We start from the raw sequence: 20,261 nt of genomic DNA, 5'->3' as shown, positions 1-20,261 counted from the left end.
TTGAAACCAGAAAAGGGTGCCCAGAACGATGTATTTTGGCTTGATAACCACATTATAAATTAACACATTTAATTTCTAGCTTATAAATCAGCATTCTTGTGAGTCTGACCAGCGCTAGTCAAATTCCCCCAGTTTAATCATCCCTTTGTTAACAGAAAAAAAGTTTTGAAATCAGCAAAGCTGAGGAATGGAGTTAGAGCAGAACAGATAGTTTTAATTGGGAGTAGAATATCAGGTTTTTGTCCTGGAGGTCGGTTTTGTGACTACGTTACAAAATTAACTCATTCTAATGCAAGACCACCTTTTCTCAGCGTTAGTAGATGATGTTTTTCTTGGTTCCAACACATCATTGCTAGATTACGTTGAACCAGAAATGTAGTAGGGCTACAACTCCTGTCCCTTTAAAACGCCTCCTCCTCTTCTCACCTCCACTTTCCCCAACAATAGCAGTATGTTTATCAAGAAAGGTCTGGTCTTCTATCACCAAACAAATTCTAAAGGATTATTTCTACTTGCGAGTAGGGTTTGTAGTAAGTTGTATTTAAATTAGCATTCTTTCCCCCGACCACGAACTTCTGATAGTTTGCTTGTAGGCAAAGACCGTCCCTTTTTTTTTTCTTTTTTGCAATATTCAAAAAGGCACTCAGCAGGCACTTACTAAATGCATGCTCTTTTAAGAAAAGTTAAGCGGTTTCCCTAAAACCACACAGATCAAAGGAGTGGGGGAAGGGGGACTCAAAGTGCCTGTTACACCCAGTCACACTCCCATAATTACCGGAACCGCCTCCATCCCAGCCGTAGGACAGGGCTTTCAACGGGACAAGAAAGGAACACCAGGGAGGTGAGAGCCAGGAAATCGGGAGAGGTGCCTCTCCCAGCATGCTCTGCAACACACTGAGGGGCGCCAGACATATCCCGGCGTGCATCGGGGAGCGCCCAAGGGCGATGGTTCCCGGCTCCTAGAGGGGCACGCGAAGTTAAAGCGGTAGGTGTGAGCTTACTTAGTTTTGAGACCCTGCTTCCTCGTTTCCCCTTTAGGAACGTAATCCCATAACGGGTGAAAAGGAGGTCCTCTAACTACCCTCCCTTTCCGCGTGCGAACGACTGTCGGCGCCGCTTCGAGCACGGTGCCAGGTGATTAGCGGTTAGGGGCGGGCCTGAGCCGATCACATGACCAAACCTGGCCTCCAATGACTAGGCGGGTGGTCCAGCAGCGCGAGGATTCCCGGACCCGTGAGCGGAGCGGCGCGTGGGCTCGCTCCGGTCGGCTCTGGCAGGTACGCGCAGGCGCCTTGGTTGCCACGCGCCCCGTCTGTCCCCACGCGCCCAGCGGCGCGTACTTGGAGCGAGGTGTTAAGAGTCTGTCTGGTTGTTTTTGTGGGTGGGGGGGGAAGGAGAGGGTTGGGGGGCGATGGCGTCACGTGGACGCCACAGCCAATCGCACTCCGAGGCGCACCCACAGCTTTCCCCGGCGCCCCGGGGTGCGACGTGTTCAGTGAGGTTCGGCTCTGCCCTGCAGGTCCCAGTACTCTTTCGAAGCGCGTGTGCGGCCTGTAAAGTCTGGCCGCGGGTTTTCGTGGCGTCCTGCTCCACTGTGAGCACGGACGACAAGCTCTCGGCAAAATGGCTGCTGGAAAGAGTCGCCTAGCAGGGGGAGCGCTGGGGCCGCGTGAAGGTCACATGACGAGGTTGGCAGCGCGTGCTGCTGGCGCGGGGAAGGGGGAAGGGGGGAGGGGAGAAGGGGGAGGGTGGAGGGTGGGAGGGGAGAGGAGTGGCCAGTCATGTGCTCTCGGCTGCGCCGTTCCTCGGTTTTCCAGCGCCTTTGCTTTGGCCGGACTGGCTGCTTTTACTCCTCCCACCTCGAAGCGTGGCAAGCGTCGGTGAGAAGCTGTGTGGTGTGGTGGAATGAGCAGGGTTCTGGGAACGAGGAGACCTCGGGTGTAGGCCTTTGGCTACTTACGCAATTAGCAAGTCATGTTGCCACGCTTGGCCTCTATTTTCTCGTTATTTTAGCTCTGTATAGGAGGTTTTTTTTTTTTTTTTGAAGCCCTTAAAAGGTGTATGACCTGTACTTCATCCCAATGTCATGCTGATAGCAAAATAATTAAAAACGAACAGGTCATTAACAATCATTATGAGACAAGCCGGTCTCCCCACAGGAGAAAACCCACAACAATCCCCCTTCCTCCATCATTACAGGAAACTTGATGGAGGTAACTTGTTATAATGTTCTGGGCATGTCTGTCCATATTTAGCAGTAGGATTTATACTCTGTACCTGCCCATTATCTCATTTGAAAAGTATTCTATCTTTTAGACGTCTAGTCCCTATGTGTTTTCCTGGAAAGAAATCAAGAGATAAGTAGTATTGTCATAACTGTGGAGATGGGGAAATAAAAGGAGTTAGAGGGCACATGCTCATGCCCCATAACGCTAACTAGAAAGAAGTCGTCTTCTGAACTTGGCGGGCCAATTTTTTGAGGCTTCCTGCTACCAGCCTTTGGTGTTTTTCATAGTTCTCAGCTTCCAGTTTCAGCTCTTCATTTTACCAAGGGTCAAGACCTTAGTGAAATGAAGCAGGCATAAATTATGTATTTTTCATATCATTGCTTATGCTTTATAGTACCCTTTGATGTATCTTAAGAGCCTTTGAATTTTGTGGGAGTACAATCCGGAAAACATTTATTGAGCAATCATGATAATAATAGTTATCACTTTTGAACAATTATAATAATAGTTAACATCTTTCTAGCATAGTACTTTATATGTCTTAATTCATTTAGTTCTTGTAACAAACCTGTGTTAAGTACTATTATCTCCATTTTACCAATGAAGGAAACAGCAACAGAGAGATTAAGTAACTTGCACAAGGTCATATGACTGATAATTTACATAATTCCAACCAGTATTCCTTTTGAATACTTGACATAATGATTCTAAATTTCATTTGGAAGAATGAACTTATAAAGTACAAAAATTTTTGAAAGATGAAAGTTAAGGGGGGGGGACTTGTACTAGTGAATATACAAATAAAGCTATGATAATACAATAAGTGGTAACTCTGGACTAGACAGAGCAGTGGGACAGAATAATAAATCTAGAAATATATGACTATTTAGTATTATACAGGTGGCATTTCATGTTGAGAAAGAATTTTGAAATTGTGTTGGAATAATTGGCTAACCATTTGAAAAAAATAAAATGGAATCCTACCTTAAAATGTAAATAAAATAAAATCTGGGTGAATTAAATATAAAATATGAAGTCAAAATTATGCTTCCAAAAAAAAAAAAATGGGTGAACAGTTTTCTAATCTTGGCATAGGATGAGCTGTTCTAAGCATGATTGCAAAGGCAGATTGATAGAATTATTACATAAAACAACCCTTAGTTGGCAACAACACCATCAAGTTAAAAGACAGATTTACTCATTTTGTATTCACTTTACATATTTATTGAGTGTGTACGATGTGACATGCAGTTTTTCAGGTGTAGGGGGTCCAATGATAAGTAAAGCCAGGCAAAATGTGGGAAAAAAAATTTGCACCATGCGTTGGACCCAGAAGGTTAATGACGTTAGTATCTAGTAGATCGTCAAAAGACCTGAATAGGTAGATCACACGCATAGAGAAATAAAAATAACTAATAAAGATAAAAATACATTATTTCCCACTTATAAGCAAATAACACAAAACAACCCCCCCAGCAGATGAGCATACATGTGTTAAAATATTAATATCTAGTATTGGCATAGGAGTGGGGAAATTGGCACATTCATACGCTGCTGTTGGTGGATATTTACATTTGAACATCCTTTCTGAAGAACATTTTGACTATACTTATTGAAAGTATTAATGACCTGTATGTCCTTTCACTCAGCTGCTCCTCTTTTTTTAAATTTTATTTATTATTTATTTTTGGCTGTGTTGGGTCTTCGTTTCTGTGCGAGGGCTTTCTCTAGTTGCGGCAAGCGGGGGCCACTCTTCATCGCGATGCGCCGGCCTCTCATTATCGCGGCCTCTCTTGTTGCGGAGCACAGGCTCCAGACGCGCAGGCTCAGTAGTTGTGGCTCACGGGCCTAGTTGCTCCGCGGCATGTGGGATCTTCCCAGACCAGGGCCCGAACCCGTGTCCCCTGCATTGGCAGGCAGACTCTCAACCACTGCGCCACCAGGGAAGCCCTCCTCTTCTTTATTAAGGCACTAATTGGTAAGTTTGCAAAAATGTTCATTAAGAGTTATCTTAATTCTTTTTTTTTGGCTGCGCCGTGTGGCATACGGGATCTTAGTTCCCTGACCAGGAATGGATCAATGCCCCCTGCATTGGGAGCGTGGAGTCTTAACCACTGGACCACCAGGGAAGTCCCTGTAGTATTTTTTTATAGTAGCAAAAAACTGGAAAAACTTAAATGTTAAATAATGGGGGATTGGTTAAATTAATAGGATGCCTTCATAGAGGGTAATACCTTGTAGCTAGTAGACAATGATAGAGATTTCTAGTAATGACTTGGAAAGCACATTATATATATTGTTAAGTGTAAAAAGCAGGTTATAAAATGATGTGCAGTGTGATCACATTTTTGTAGCAATATACCTCTATGTGTCCGTTTACATAGAAATCTAAAATGGTATATATCAAACATTAATGGTGATTTTACTTGAATGGTAGGATTTTTGGATGAATTTAATAAAAAAAAAAACTTGTTATTTTTTGGAACAGTTTTAGATTTATAGAAAAATTGCAAAGACAGTATAGAGAGTTTCCAAATACCCAGCACCTAGTTTTCCCTATTATTAACATATTATGTTAGTACGGTGTATGTGTTGTAATTAGTGAAGCAAGATACATGATTATGAACTAAAGCACATAATTTAATCAGATTTCTTTAGTTTTTATCTAATACCCTTTTTCTATTCCAGAATCCCATCTAGGATACCACAATACTTTTTTTAAAATGTACTAGTGCTTTGTTGGTGGGTGATATTACAGGGAAGAAGGTGTCAGGGGAAAAAGGAAGTGAGGTAGGGAAAGAGTGAAAACAAACATAAGGCATGTGTGACCCAGATGGCCATAGCTTCGCAAACAAAGCTGGCTGCCTGATCTTCCAAGGCATCTCCAGAGAGTTCATATGAAGCTCTTGCCTCTCAGAACCTTCCGTTACACAACCACAATACTTTTAGTAATCATGCCCTCTTAGGATCCTCTTGGCTATGATAGTTTCTTAGACTTTTGTTTTTGATGACCTTGATAATTTTGAGGAGTACTGGTCAGATGTCCCTGAGTTGGGATTTGATGTTTTTTTCATTATTAGACTGGCGTTAGAGTACATACTGTCAACATGACTTGTCACTCTTGATGTTGACCTTGATCACCTGCCTGTGAATTTGGTTTTTAAATGTTTGCTTTTCTGTAATTTCTATTTTTTAAAATAATCTGTTACTTGTTTTTGGTATAACAAAAAGTATTTGTTATAATACTCTGGGCATGTCTGTCCATCTTTATCAATAGCATTTATAGTAAACAGTACATTGATAAGCTAATAATATAGAAAGACAATAGTAGAAATTACAGTCAAAGAAAAAATAACTGGCCAAATTGCTGGAAGGGCTAATTATAGAAAGGAATTAAAGGCATTAGTACAGTATAGCTTGTTTTAACAGTCTTTAAACTGTTTTAGGAAGAACAGCCTGGTAACCATGAATTATGCATAACAGGATGAAAATATAAATAAGATAGATTAGGCCTATTAGGTAAATTCATTCATTCAACAACAAATAATTAATGAGCCCTACTGTATATTATACCAGGTGTAGGGATTGAGCAGTGAATAAGACAATGTCTTACTTATAATGGGAATTTATAGTCTAGTAGATAGACAATAAGGTAATAAATAATATGATTTCAGATATTGTCAAAGTGCTGTGAATAAAATAGTACTACCGGATAGAGAGTGGTGGTGGTAGGCTTGGTAGTTCTTTTACATAGGTCACGAGGTAAGGATTTTCTGAGGTAACATTTGAGGATAAAGAGACCTGAATGATAAGGAGCAAGCCATGCTAACATGTGGAGCATTTCAAGCAGCGGGAATACTAATGCAAAGATTCTGGGGCAAGAATCAGTTTGGGATTTTTCAAGGAAGTGCAGGAAGGCTAGTGTGCTAGAGTTTGGAGACTGCTGCAGTGTTAATTGGTGGTGGTGGCTGTGGTAGGGTAGGGTAGCAGGAAATGACACTGGGAAGCTGGTGGGTCTCAGATGGTATAGAGCCTTGTAGACCAGAAGGGCTTTGGATTTTATTCTAAGTGTGGTGGGATCCATTGGACAGTTTTATGAAGAAAAATTATACAATCTAATTTATGTTTTAAAAAGATTACTTTGACTACTGTAGAGGAAAGAGGGGCAGCAGGAGACCATTCAGGAAGTCATTGGAATGGTATGATGAAGTATGGTGGCTTTGGGTCAGGGAGGCAGTGATGGAGACAGTGAGAAGGGGTTGGATTCAGGGTATATGTGGAAGGTAGAACCAATAGAATTTGCTGATAGATTAGTTGTGAGAGGTGAAAGAAAGAGAGGGATCAAAGATTATTGCAAGGTTTTTAGCTAGAGCAACTAGTGCCAGGTAGAGAGATGGAAAACTGGAAGGAGCTAGTTTGGGGTTTAAAATGAACAGTTTAGTTGGATATGTTGAATTTGAGATGCTCACTGGTTATCCAGGAATAGATAGTTGATTGTTCAGTCTGGAGCCCGGAGTCAAAGTCATGGCTGTGAATATACATTTGGGATGTCATCAATACATAGATGGTGTTTAAAAACCTGGGTCTGGTGAGAAGAGGGCCAGTGACTGAGCCCTGAGACTAAGCTGAAAGCATGGACAGAGGAATAAGTCACACTTAGATTTCTTTTGTATCTGCATCAGCACAGTATTTACTGTGTCTATATGGTGTTATATTAAATAAAGCCTTTGAGATGGTTGTAATGTACCTTAGGCTCTTCCTGCTACATAAACTGACTCTTCAGGTTTTTGTGTCTGTCCTACTTGAAGATTTCTACTTTCTCTACATTACCTGGGGGCATAAACTCCAAATTTCATAGTTTAGCGTACCAGACCTATCATTGTTGAACTCTACCCTACCTTTCTCTCTTTATCCTCTTTCCTCTTTATCATTCCTGTCATGCCCAACATGTTCTGCATGTGTATAGCCCTCTATTTGCCTAGAATTCTCTTTTCTACCCCTCTTTCTGCTTGTTGCCTCAAACTCCCTCAGTCTTCAATGTCTAGCTTAAATTTGCTATATAATTTCCCAAGATTTCCACAGATAGAAGTTGGCTCTTCAGTGCACAGTACTTCCTCAGCTTTGTTGTTGGTACTTTAATTTATAGCAGAATATAAAGTTGGTTGATTTTTTTTTTTAAACTTTGAAAGACATTTATTTATTTTTTAAATTTATTTATTTTTGGCTGCGTTGGGTCTTCATTGCTGTGCGTGGGCTTTCTTTAGTTGTGGCGAGCGGGGGTTATTCTTCGTTGTGGTGCGCGGGCTTCTCATTGCGGTGGCTTCTCTTGTTGTGGAGCACGGGCTCTAGGTGCGCGGGCTTCAGTAGTTGTGGCTCGTGGGCTCAGTAGTTGTGGCTCGCGGGCTTTAGAGCTCAGTCTCAGTAGTTGTGGCGCACGGGCTTAGTCGCTCCACGGCATGTGGGATCTTCCCGGACCAGGGCTCGAACCCATGTCCCCTGCATTGGCACGTGGATTCTTAACCACTGCGCCACCAGGGAAGCCCCAAGTTGGTTGATTTTGATTCATTTGTTTCCCCAGTGCTTGGCATGCCCAATCTAATGCTTTGAAAAAGTTTAGAAGTTTTGTTTTGGCAAAAGAGAGTAAATAACTAAAACTAGATTTTATAATACTAGATGTTATAATACACAATCATATGGATCATTAGCTGAGATATTTAAATTTTTTTTTATGGTTTTATGAGTTGTTGGTTTTAATGATATTTATTGTGATGGAATTTAGCCAGTACAAAGTTTAATGAAATGATGTCAGTTAGGAGTGTTAGTTCAGAGACATTTTAGGAATGGTTTAATCTCTGGAGTTGAATAATGCTTATTCTTTGGAGGCAAGCTATTATAATAGATTTTTCCTCCACTTGCCCACTTTCCCACCCACCTTCTCAGTAGTCAGGAATTCTATTTTAACATTACACATGTTCTTTGAGCTCTTTGCTAGAGGAGAAGCCTAATGTAATAAATCCAGTAGAATCAGCAGTACTCACCCCAGAAATGTCCTTTTAACTGTTGCATAGAGAGAGGCTTAATGGTGTGTATTGTAGGTGTGAGGGTTTCAGTCTGTGAGCTCAAGTAGGGTTAATTATTTTGTCATTCAATTGTAAGCATGTATTGAGCACCCACCATATATGGGCACTGTATGAGGTGCTGTGGGGGACACACAAAAGAAGTAAAAGTCATGGTTCCCTGCACACGAATCCCTGACAGTTTAGTCAAGGAACTGAAACATAACATTAAAAAGGAATTTAATCTTAACAAGCAGTATATCAGTAAATGCAAAGTACTGTGGTGTAAATCAAAGACTTTGCATTTCTTAAGCCCATAATTATATTCTCAGAGCTATATGCAGTCTTATCTTGCATCAATTTTCAACATTTTGACCTGACTTGCAAGCTCTGCATTCTCTCTTGTCCTTTAATATTTTTAGTTTCAAAAAGATACTATTGATTTGACTCTTAAAAAATATATTTTTTTCAAGTTAGTAAATCTTTTTTTTTTTTAAATTTATTTATTGGGCTGTGCTGTGTCTTAGTTGCGGCACGCGGGATCTTTAGTTGCGGCATGTGGGATCTAGTTCCCTGACCAGGGATGGAACCTGGGCCCCCTGCATTGGGAACATGGAATCTTAGCCACTGGACCACCAGGGAATCCCTGATTTGACTCTTTGATGTGATGAAAGCCCTGTATAGGAAAAGAGTGCCCTGCCAGTACATTGCTTTCCAACATTTTACTCCTTCACGTCTGTAAAGCAAATAGGTAATTTGAAAAGGTGGAATGCCATTTAGTCTTTATAAGTGTGACAGAGGCATCCTTTTATAGTTTTGCTGTGTGTAGGTTTTCTTAGACATATTTTCTCCTACCTGAGGCTGCAGGGGTTGGGCGGTGGGGGGAGGGTAGAAGAGTAGAGAACCTAGAGAAGAAATTGTGTGTGTGTATGAATATGAGTTTAAAAGTACTTATTTTGGGATTTGGATTATAAAAGCAGTTTTCTTCTCATTTGAGAAGATATGAAAAACATAGATAAGCACAAAGAAGAAATAAAAATATGCTAACTCCCACTGTTAACCTTATTGGTATGCTTCTAGGCTTTTTTTTTTTTATTAGCAAGTTTTGTTTTTTAATAAATAAAATGAATAGTTCAGCTACCTTTAGAAATGAGTAGATAATTGTCTTTACATAAGGTGGATCAAATCAGATTACTCTCAATAAAATTCTTTGGTAGCTTCTCATAATAAATGGAATCAAGTTGAGACAAGTTCAGATTCTTTAGCCTAGTACATACAGCCCTCTACCTTACAGCTTATCTCATTTACCATGTGTCTCCCTCGTACACATCTTTGTTCTATCCATACTACATGTACTACTTGCAGGCCTCTAGACCAGGGGTTGGTAGACTTTTTCTGTAAAGGGCCAGATAATAAATATTTTAAGCTTTGTGGGCCTTACTGTTTTTGTCAACAACTACTCACCTGTGCTGTGGTAGCATGAAGGCAGCTATCGACAGTAGGTAAATGAATGATCATGGCTGTGTGCAGGGAAACTTTATGGACACTAAAATTTGAATTTCATGTAATTTTTGCATGTCATAAAATTTCATTAATTTTTTTTCAACCGTTAAAGAATGTAAAAAGCATTCTTAGTTTGTGGGCTATATAAAATAAGATGGCAGGACATGGCCTATGGGGTTGTAGTTTGCTGACCCCTGTTCTAGACTGCCACGATTTCTGTACCTCTGCCTTTATTCACTGTCCCTCCCCTCCATTTCTTTTCCTACTATGACTGTCTTGTTTAGAACTCATTTTAGATGTCATAGTCTCAGGGAAGTTAGAATTTTTTATATCTTTTTCTGGTGATAGAAGTGCTAGTCAAACCTGTATCACTGTATTTATTTGACTGTATTTTAAAAAATTATAGTAAAATACGTGTAATATAAAATGTACTGTTTTAACCATTTTTAAGTGTACAGTTCTTTGGCACTAAGTATGTTCACATTGTTGTGCAGTCATCACTACCATCCATCTCCAGAGTTTTCATCTCTCCAAGCTGAAACTCTGTACCTATAAAATGGTAATTTATCATTCTCCTCTTGCCCTAGTCCCTGGCACACCATTCTGTTTATGTCTCTGTGAATTTGACTACTGCAGATACCCCACATAAGTGAAATCATACAAAATATTTGTGTTTGTGGAACTGGCTTATTTCACTTAGCCTAATGTCTTCAGGTTCATCTCTGTTGTACCATGTGTTAGAATTTCCTTTCTTTTTAAGGCTGAAAAATATTCCATTATATGTATATACCACATTTTTTGTGTATCCATTCATCTGTTGATGGACATTTGGGTTGTTTCTACCTTTTGGCTATTGTGAATAATGCTGCTATCAAAATGGATGTACAAACATCTCTTCGAGTCTCTGCTTTCAGTTCTTTTGAGTACATATCTAGAAGTAGAATTGCTGGATCATATGGTAATTCTGTATTCAATTTTTTGAGGAACTGCAATGGCTGCATCATTATGACTAAGTTTTTAATTTTTTTCTGTTGTAGTTTTTTTTTTTTTAATTGGAGTATAATTGCTTTACAATGTTGTGTTAGTTTCTGCTATACAATGAAGTGGATCAGCTATATGTATACCTATATCCCCTCCCTCTTGGACCTCCCCCCCATCCCACCCATCTAGGTTGTCACAGAGCACGACCTGAGCTTCCTGTGCTTTATAGGATGTTCCCACTGGCTATCTGTTTTACCTATGGTAGTGTATATATGTCAATCCTAAGCTCCCAATTCGTCCCACCCTCCCCTTCCCACGCTGTGTCCACATGTCCGTTCTCTATTTCTTCGTCTCTATTCCTGCCCTGCAAATAGGTTCATCTGTACCATTTTTCTAGATTCCACATATATGCATTAATATATGATATATGTTTTTTCTTTCTGGCTTACTTCACTCTGTATGACACACTCTAGGTCCATCCATATCTCTACAAATGACCCAGTTTTATTCCTTTTTATGGCTGAGTAATATTCCATTGTATATATGTACCACATCTTCTTTATCCATTCATCTGTCGTTGGACATTTAGGTTGTTTCCATGTCCTGGCTATTGTAAATAGTGCTGCAATGAACATTGGGGTACATGTGTCCTTTTGAATTACGGTTTTTTCAGGGTATATACCCAGTAGTGGGATTGCTGGGTCATATGGTAGTTCTGTTTTTAGGTTTTTTTTTTTTTTTTTTTTTTTTAAACATCTTTATTGAAGTATAATTGCTTTACAATGGTGTGTTAGCTTCTGCTTTATAACAAAGTGAATCAGTTATACATATACATATGTTCCCATATCTCTTCCCTCTTGCATCTCCCTCCCTCCCACCCTCCCTATCCCACTCCTCTAGGTGGTCACAAAGCACCGAGCTGATCTCCCTGTGCTATGCGGCTACTTCCCACTAGCGATCTATTTTACATTTGGTAGTGTATATATGTCCATGACACTCTCTCACCCTGTCACATCTCACCCCTCCCCCTCCCCATATCCTCAAGTCCATTCTCTAGTAGGTCTGTGTCTTTTGTTTTTAGGTTTTTAAGGAACCTCCATACCGTTCTCCACAGTGGCTGTATCAATTTACATTCCAACCAACAGTGCAAGAGGGTTCCCTTTTCTCCACACCCTCTCCAGCATTTATTGTTTGTATATATATATATATTTTTTTAAGTTTATTTATTTATTTATTGGCTGCATTGGGTCTTGGTTGCTGTGCATGGGCTTTCCCTAGTTGCAGCGAGTGGGGGCTACTCTTTGTGATGTGCGGGCTTCTCATCGCAGTGGCTTCTCTTGTTGCGGAGCACGGGCTCTAGGCACGTGGGCTTCAATAGTTGTGGCATGTGGGATCAGTAGTCGTGGCTCGTGGGCTCTAGAGCACAGGCTCAGTAGTTGTGGCACACGGGCTTAGTTGCTCCACGGCATGTGGGATCTTCCCGGACTAGGGCTCAAACATGTGTCCCCTGCATTGACAGGTGGATTCTTAACCACTACTCCATCAGGGAAGCCCTGTTTGTATATTTTTTGATGATGGCCATTCTGACCAGTGTGAGGGGATATCTCATTGTAGTTTTGATTTGCATTTCCCTAATAATAAGTGATGTTGAGCATCTTTTCATGTGCCTGTTGGCCATCCGTATGTCTTCTTTGGTGAAATGTCTATTTAGGTCTTCTGCTCATTTTTTAATTGGGTTTTTTTTTTGATGTTGAGCTCCATGAGCCGTTTGTATATTTTGGAGATTAATCCTTTGTCTGTTGCTTCATTTGCAAATATTTTCTCCTATTCTGAGGGTTGTCTTTTTGTCTTTTTTATGGTTTCCTTTGCTGTGCAAGAGCTTTTAAGTTTAATTAGGTCCCATTTGTTTATTTTTGTTTTTATTTTCATTAGGAGGTGGGTCAAAAAAGATCTTTCTGTGGTTTATGTCAAAGAGTGTTCTTCCTATGTTGTCCTCTGAGAGTTTTATAGTGTCCGGTCTTACATTTAGGTCTTTAATCCATTTTGAGTTTATTTTTATGTATGGTGTTAGGGAGTGTTCTAATTTCATTCTTTTACATGTAGCTGTCCAGTTTTCCCAGCACCACTTATTGAAGAGGCTGTCTTTTCTCCATTGTAAGTTCTTGCCTCCTTTGTCATAAATTAGGTGCCCATGTGTGCGTGGGTTTATCTCTGGGCTTTCTATCCTGTACCATTGATCTATATTTCTGTTTCTGTGCCAGTACCATACTGTCTTGATTACTGTAGCTTTGTAGTATAGTTTGAAGTCGGGGAGCCTGATTCCTCCAGCTCTGTTTTTCTTTCTCAAGATTGCTTTGGCTATTCAGGGTCTTTAGTGTTTCCATACAAACTGTAAAATTTTTTGTTCTAATTCTGTGGAGAATGCTGCTGGTAATTTGGTGGGGATTGCATTGTATCTGTAGATTGCTTTGGGTAGTACAGTCATTTTCACAATATTGATTCTTCCAATCCAAGAACATGGTATATTTCTCCACCTGTTTGTGTCATCTTTGATTTCTTTCATCAGTGTTTATAGTTTTCTGAGTACAGGTCTTTTGTCTCCTTAGGTGGGTTTATTCCTAGATATTTTATTCTTTTTGTTGCAGTGGTAAATGGGATTGTTTCCTTAATTTCTCTTTCTGATCTTTTCGTTGTTAGTGTATAGGAATGCAAGAGATTTCTGTGCATCAATTTTGTATCCTGCAACCTTACCAAATTCATTGATTAGTTCTAGTAGTTTTCTGGTGGCGTCTTTAGAATTTTCTCTGTATAGTATCATGTCATCTGCAAACAGTGACAGTTTTACTTCTTTTCCAATTTGTATTCCTTTTATTTGTTTTTCTTCTCTGATTGCCATGGTTAGGACTTCCAAAACTATGTTGATTAAGAGTGGTGAGAGTGGACATCCTTGTCTTGTTCCTGATCTTAGTGGAAATGCTTTTAGTTTTTCACCATTGAGAATGATGTTTGCTGTGGGTTTGTCATGTATGACCTTTATTATGTTGAGGTGGGTTCCCTCTATGCCCATTTTCTGGAGAGTTTTTATCATAAATAGGTGTTGAATTTTGTCAAGAGTTTTTTCTGCATCTATTGAGATGATCATATGGTTTTTATTCATTAATTTGTTAATATGGTGTATCACATTGATTGATTTGTGTATATTGAAGAATCCTTGCATTCCTGGGATAAATCCCACTTGATCATGGTGTATGATCCTTTTAATGTGTTGTGGATTCTGTTTGCTAGTATTTTGTTGAGGATTTTTGCGTTTATGTTCATGAGTGACATTGGTCTGTAATTTTCTTTTTTTGTGATATCTTTGTCTAGTTTTGGTATCAGGGTGATGGTGGCCTTGTAGAATGAGTTTGGGAGTATTCCTCCCTCTGCAATTTTTTGGAAGAGTTTAAGAAGGACAGGTGTTAGCTCTTTTCTAAATGTTTGATATAATTCACATTGAATATGGTAATTCTATATTTAATTTTTTGAGGAAGTTCAATGCCTTCATCATTATGACTGAGTTTTTTAAAATAAACTTTTTTGGGGAATAATTTTAGATTTATAGAAAAGTAGCAAGGATTATACAGAGTTTCTCCCTACTCCTCACCCAGTTTTCTCTAATGTTAACATCTTACATTAGCAGGGTACGTTTGTCAAAACTGAGAAACCAACACTGGTACGTTACTATTAAGTAAACTGCAGACTTTATTTGGATTTTATTAGTTTTTCCACTAATGTCCTTATTTTGTTCCTGGATGCACTTGAGGATACTACATTGCATTTAGTCTATATTTTGTTTTGTTTTATTTATTTATTTTTAGTCTATATGTTTTTTGTTGTTTCCCTAGTACTTAGCACAGAGCATGGTACATAATAGAGCACAGTGTTTCTTGAATGAATTAATCATCTTTTAATTTTTCTCTCTTTTTTTGGGAAATGTTCATTAACTTTCCTTTAGATTTACTTAACTGATTTATTTACCCTTATATCTTTTCATTCCTTGACTGTTTCTAAGGTCTGTTGCAATTTTTTTTCACTAATTTGTTTTGAGGAAAAGTAATCATGGTGTATGTGGCAAAGACCGCTAACTGTCTGTTCACATCTGCTCTCTCCTTGGTGCGCATTGCTAGTCAGAATCCCCCAGTCTCCTTTGCAGTTTGATGAGACCACATGACTTTTCTCTAGTGGAATGTGACTGGAAATGGGCCTGACGTCCTTCATGTGTTCCTCTGTGTCCGCCTCTCCTGGCTATCTGGGATCCAACATCTGGGACAACCTTGGAAGCCTTGTACTCAAGATGGCAGAACTGCTGTCAGCCTGAGTCCTAGAATGACTCTGGAAGAGAACTGGTTTAACTAATGACCTGAATATTCACTCACCAGGCCAATATTTTGAGATCAGTTTGTTAGCCTGCCCTGCCCTTTCTAATAAGTGTGTTACGTGGTCAGCTCTGAATAGGATCTGTATGAACCTTGAGTATTTATCTAATTAGAATTATATAATTATATTGGAAAGACTGGGGGATGGGAAGTGTGCACATGTATGGAAATGTGAAGTGGAAAGAGAGCTAAATCTAATCTTCTATAATGGGAAGTTAATAGTGCCTAAAACTGGAGAAAAGAAATGGAAAAAGCATATTGTGATATGGAGGTATATGGCAGAAGATTCATTCACAAAAGTTGAAAATTTTTGCCCCTTGAAGTTGGGAAATTGTTGGGGTGGAGGACCATTGTTTTTTTTTAAAATAAATTTATTTATTTTATTTATTTTTGGCTGCGTTGGTCTTCGTTGCTGCACACGGGCTTTCTCTAGTTGCAGCGAGCGGGGGCTACTTTTCGTTGCGGTGCGCGGGCTTCTCATTGTGGTGGCTTCTCTTGTGGAGCATGGGCTCTAGGCGCGTGGGCTTCAGTAGTTGTGGCTCCCGGGCTCTAGAGTGCAGGCTCAGTAGTTGTGGCGCACGGGCTTCATTGCTCCGCGGCATGTGGGATCTTCCCGGGCCGGGGCTCGAACCTGTGTCCCCTGCATTGGCAGGTGGATTCTTAACCACTGCACCACCAGGGAAGCCCAAGGACCATTGTTTTTTGTAATAAGCCTTTATATTTATTCAACTCTTTATATTCATGGATAACTTTGATAAAAACAAAAATTCAATTAAAGATATTTGGTAAAGAACAACAACAAAAAACCCCAGTCAAATTCAGATTCTCCTTTACAGAAGCCACAAAGTTGATCAGTTTTTGCTAGATACATCTGGTAACAGGGAGCTTACCACTTTATGAGGAAACTTGTTTCATTGTTGGGTAGTTTTAGAGGTAAGAAGGTTATTCCTTATGCTGATGTGAAACCTTCTATAGAAACTTCCATTCCAGGACCCTCTAGAATATATGGAATAGTCTATTCCTGCTTTCATGACAACCTTCAAGTGATTCTTTAAATTATCTTCATAATCTATCCCATATCATTTTTAAAAAAATAAATTTATTTATTTATTTATTTATGGCTGTGTTGGGTCTTCGTTGCTGCGTGCGGGCCTTCTCTAGTTGCGGCGAGTGGGGGCTATTCTCTGTTGTGGTGCGCGTGCTTCTTATTGTGGTGGCTTCTCTTGTTGCAGAGCACAGGCTCTAGGGTGCGTGGGCTTCAGTAGCGGCGGCCTGTGGGCTCAGTAGTTGTGGCTCACGGGCTCCAGAACACAGGCTCAGTAGTTGTGGCTCACGGGCTTATTTGCTCTGCGACATGTGGGATCTTCCTGGACCAGGGGTCGAACCCATGTCCCCTGCATTGGCAGGTGGATTCTTTTTTTTTTTTTAACATCTTTATTGGAGTATAATTGCTTTACAATGGTGTGTTAGTTTCTGCTGTATAACAAAGTGAATCAGTTATACATATACACACATCCCCATATCTTCTCTCTCTTGCATCTCCCTCCCACCCTCCCTATCCCACCCCTCTAGGTGGACACAAAGCTGATCTCCCTGTGCTATGTGGCTGCTTCCCACTAGCTATCTATTTTACATTTGGTAGTGTATATATGTCCATGCCACTCTTTCACTTCGTCCCAGCTTACCCTTCCCCCTCCCCGGGTCCTCAAGTCCATTCTCTATGTCTGCGTCTTTATTCCTGTGGTAGGTGGATTCTTAACCACTGCGCCACCAGGGAAGTTCCTACCCTTACATCTTAAATTTTCTAGGCAATGATAATGAAAATCGTCTTTGATTTTGAGACTGATTATCACCACATCCTTCCAGATTCTGGTTCACTGGCTTGTGACTGTCCTGTAGATGTTGATTTGTTGGTTCTGCTGCAATTGGCTGTGCTGCACAAACCTTTACTGCCTGGTGGCCTTAATGTGCAGCCGGTGTTCCTGTGTGATCTTCTCAAGAGCTGACCTCAGTGGTGCCTTTGGGATTATCAGTGTTGACGTTATAACTGCCCTTATTGGCCTGTTCGCTTCTCCTGATACCACTAAAGTTCCTATTAAGTTTCCGAAAGGTTAGCCTCATGCTTTTAATTTCTTACCGAAGACTTACAAGGAATTTGAGAAAAGTTTCTCTGGGCTTGGTAGTGCGCTCTCACATAGTGCCAGAGGATTCCTTCCTTGCCAGTAGTCAGCCAGGGTTCCTGAATAGAGCCCATGTAGTTCTACTCTCTCTCACCTCAGTAAGAATTCTCTTTTCTACCTGAGATTTTGCCTGGAGTGATTGGATATGGCCTGTTTCCTTATTATTTAAGCATGTTAGTTCTAACGTTCTGGGCTCCTATTGTCAGTTTTAAAGTCCTCCTGCAGGGAATTTCCTGGCGGTCCAGTGGTTAGGGCTCCGCGCTCTCACTGCCAAGGGCACGGGTTCAATCCCTGGTCAGGGAACTAAGATCCTGCAAGCTGTGTGGTGCAGCCAAAAAAAAAAAAAGTCCTTCTGCAAACCTAACAGCTCACTGCCTACCCTGCCCAAATTCCTCTTGAGAGGGAAATCACTCCGACCCTAGTCCTTTGTTGCACTTATAGCAAAGGCTGGACATAACATGTGTTGAAGAGTAGAGAAATATTAAGTAAATTGTGGCATTAAAAGTGAAAAGCACATATTAAATACTATGTAGCAACTTGCAAAATATGTTTTCAAAATAATGTTAAATGAAGAGTAGAACCCAAATTGCAAAGACCTGCTTTAAATTATGAAAAAAACCCCAAAGCCTATAAAAATATATACACATGCATGTAGAAATTCAGAGGAATAAAAAGTCATGGTCAGTGGTAAGATTGTAGGTATCTGAAATTATGTTATGTATTGATTTTCTGTGTTCCCCATTAGAATGCAAGCTCTAAGAAGTCAGGGATTTTGGTCTGTCCTAGAACAGTGCCTGGCCTGTAGTAGTTTTTCAGCAAATCTTTGTTGATTATTTAATGAATTGAATGTGGAGATTTCTTTTTGATGGTTTTCATGTTTAATGCTATAGTAATGCTTGTTAAAATTAAATTAAAACAAAAACAAAAATTAAAAAGGAAATTCCCAATGATTTCAACCTTTTGAAAATACATTATAGTTTCTGCGTATTCTCAACACCCTTGTTGGCCTTTTCTGGTCCTCTTTTTTCTCTTTTTTTCTGGTCCTCTTAAAAGGTGGTGCCCCAGACAGGATATACTAGTCCAGATTTTGGCAAGCCAGTCCAGCATATAGAGGAATATTTTCTTCTCAGGCTCTGGATACCACATCTCTATTTTATTTTATTTTATTTATTTATTTTTAGTGGTGGGAATATGGTTTATTAAGCTGTGCCTTAGTATAGGCGCTGGGGCTTGCCCATGGTGCTCTTAATGTACAAAGCCCGGACGTTCTGCCAATTTTTCTTGAGCAGTGACACCAGGAAGTTGACAGCTAAGTGGATGTTGTACACAAGCTCATCATTTGCCATCTTCACATGGCCAACAGCCACTGCCAGACACAGCACCTTCTTCATCTGGAACTTGATCATGGACTTCACTTAATCAGCTTTGGCCACCATGTTCTCATTATGGGTCAGCAAGGAAGGGAACTTGCCAGCCTTATTCAGGCCAAGGCCCAGAATTCGTGGGATCTGCTTGATCAGAGGCTCTGAAGCCAAAAAGGCATCATACTTCTTGGGCAGCTTTCTGACCAGTTTCTTACTCTTGTTGAGTTTCTTTAGTGCCTCCATGTCCATATGGCGGATATCCACAGCCTTGGCCTCATCACACAGTGCTGCTGGTGCCCCAGAACACATATAGAGAACTTGGGGCGGGGAGTGGACTTAAGCCTGACGGTGCCTGAGAAGCGTTTGTCCTTCTGAGGGTTATAGTTCTTCAGGCTGACCTGAAGCTCCACCGTCTCCAAAAACTTCTGACACTTGCACTGGTTTCCATGCAGGACTTCCCGCACTGCCTTGTAGAGGGTGTCGCGGGAGACTTTGCTGCTCATGGTGCCTCGTGCTGAGATAAGCGGAAAAGAGCCACACCTCCATTTTAGAGTTTTTTGCAGATGTGACCCACTGTTGGCTTATACTGCACTTACTTTGTTGGTATTTAAAACTTTAGTTTTGCTAATACATTATAACAATTTCCAACTCTTTCCCAATAAGTATTTACCTGCTGATATAACAGAACTGGCCAGCTTGCCTTTCATGTATTTTTGTTTTCAGTGTCCACCTTCATTGGAGGTGCTAAGTAGCAGAACATTCAAAAGTTGGGCAGCCAGAGAATAAAAGAAGGAAAACCTCTGGAAAGTCTACACATTTTATAATTATCCTCCAAAGACTTTAATGATGACTATACGTTTTCTAGGTGCTTTCTTCAGAATTCCTGAAATGGTAGGAAGTTAAGTACTTAGATAAAAATCAGAAACTCATCTCTTAGCTCTGTCTTCAAATAGTGTTGAAAACCTGGTTTTTCCAGGAAAGTGAGCCATTGCAGTCTTACCATTATTTTCCAAATGCTTATCAACTGCCATCAGCCCTCCATTTTTCATGGCCATCATTGTCTCTTATATTCATAGACCAGAGGTTGGCAAATTTTTTCTGTAAAGGTCCAGATAGTAAATATTTTAGGCTTTGTGGGCCAGAGGGTCTCTGCCTTAACAACTCATCTGTGCTGTTGTATCTCAAAACCAGCTGCAGACAATACATAAATGAATGGATGTGACCGTGTTCCAGTAAAACTATTTACAAAAGTAGGCATCAGGCCTAGTAGTTTGATGATCCCTATCATCTACCCACCACCTTTACCATCTAAGAAGATAGAATAGGAGAACTCTATGGTGGAACTCATTTTCTTTTCGAATTTTTGAAGGACCTGCTTCTAGCTTCCAGTGTTCCTTTTGAAATGTCCCTTGCTCTTCTAATTTCGTGATCCTTTTAAATTTTTATTTATTTATTTATTTACTTCGTGTTCCTTTTTTTAAACCAGTCACTTTTTCCCCCTTCTCTCTGTGAAGGCTTCTTGTCCCCACCACTT

At 40.2% G+C, this 20,261-nt stretch overlaps 1 protein-coding gene and 1 pseudogene across 2 annotated transcripts in view; one reads left to right on the top strand and one right to left on the bottom strand.

Annotated features, from left to right (window-relative positions):
* Positions 1-935: 935 nt before the first annotated feature.
* MGA (MAX dimerization protein MGA) overlaps positions 936-20,261 on the top strand; it is a 158,529-nt gene continuing 139,203 nt past the window's right edge. The window contains exon 1 of one of the 2 annotated variants that reach the window (XM_061180455.1): positions 936-985. The gene's annotated coding sequence lies outside the window, so the exon portion shown is untranslated. Of the gene's footprint in view, positions 986-1,224; positions 1,278-20,261 lie in introns of those variants that run through there. The other variant, XM_061180456.1, reaches the window with a different exon arrangement.
* Positions 18,563-19,230, bottom strand: LOC133085264 (large ribosomal subunit protein uL1-like; annotated as a pseudogene).

This window comes from Eubalaena glacialis, chromosome 2, assembly GCF_028564815.1.
Source record: "Eubalaena glacialis isolate mEubGla1 chromosome 2, mEubGla1.1.hap2.+ XY, whole genome shotgun sequence".
Lineage (NCBI taxonomy): Eukaryota > Metazoa > Chordata > Mammalia > Artiodactyla > Balaenidae > Eubalaena > Eubalaena glacialis.
Note: the sequence above shows the minus strand (reverse complement) of the source record. Positions and strands in the feature narration are given on the sequence as shown.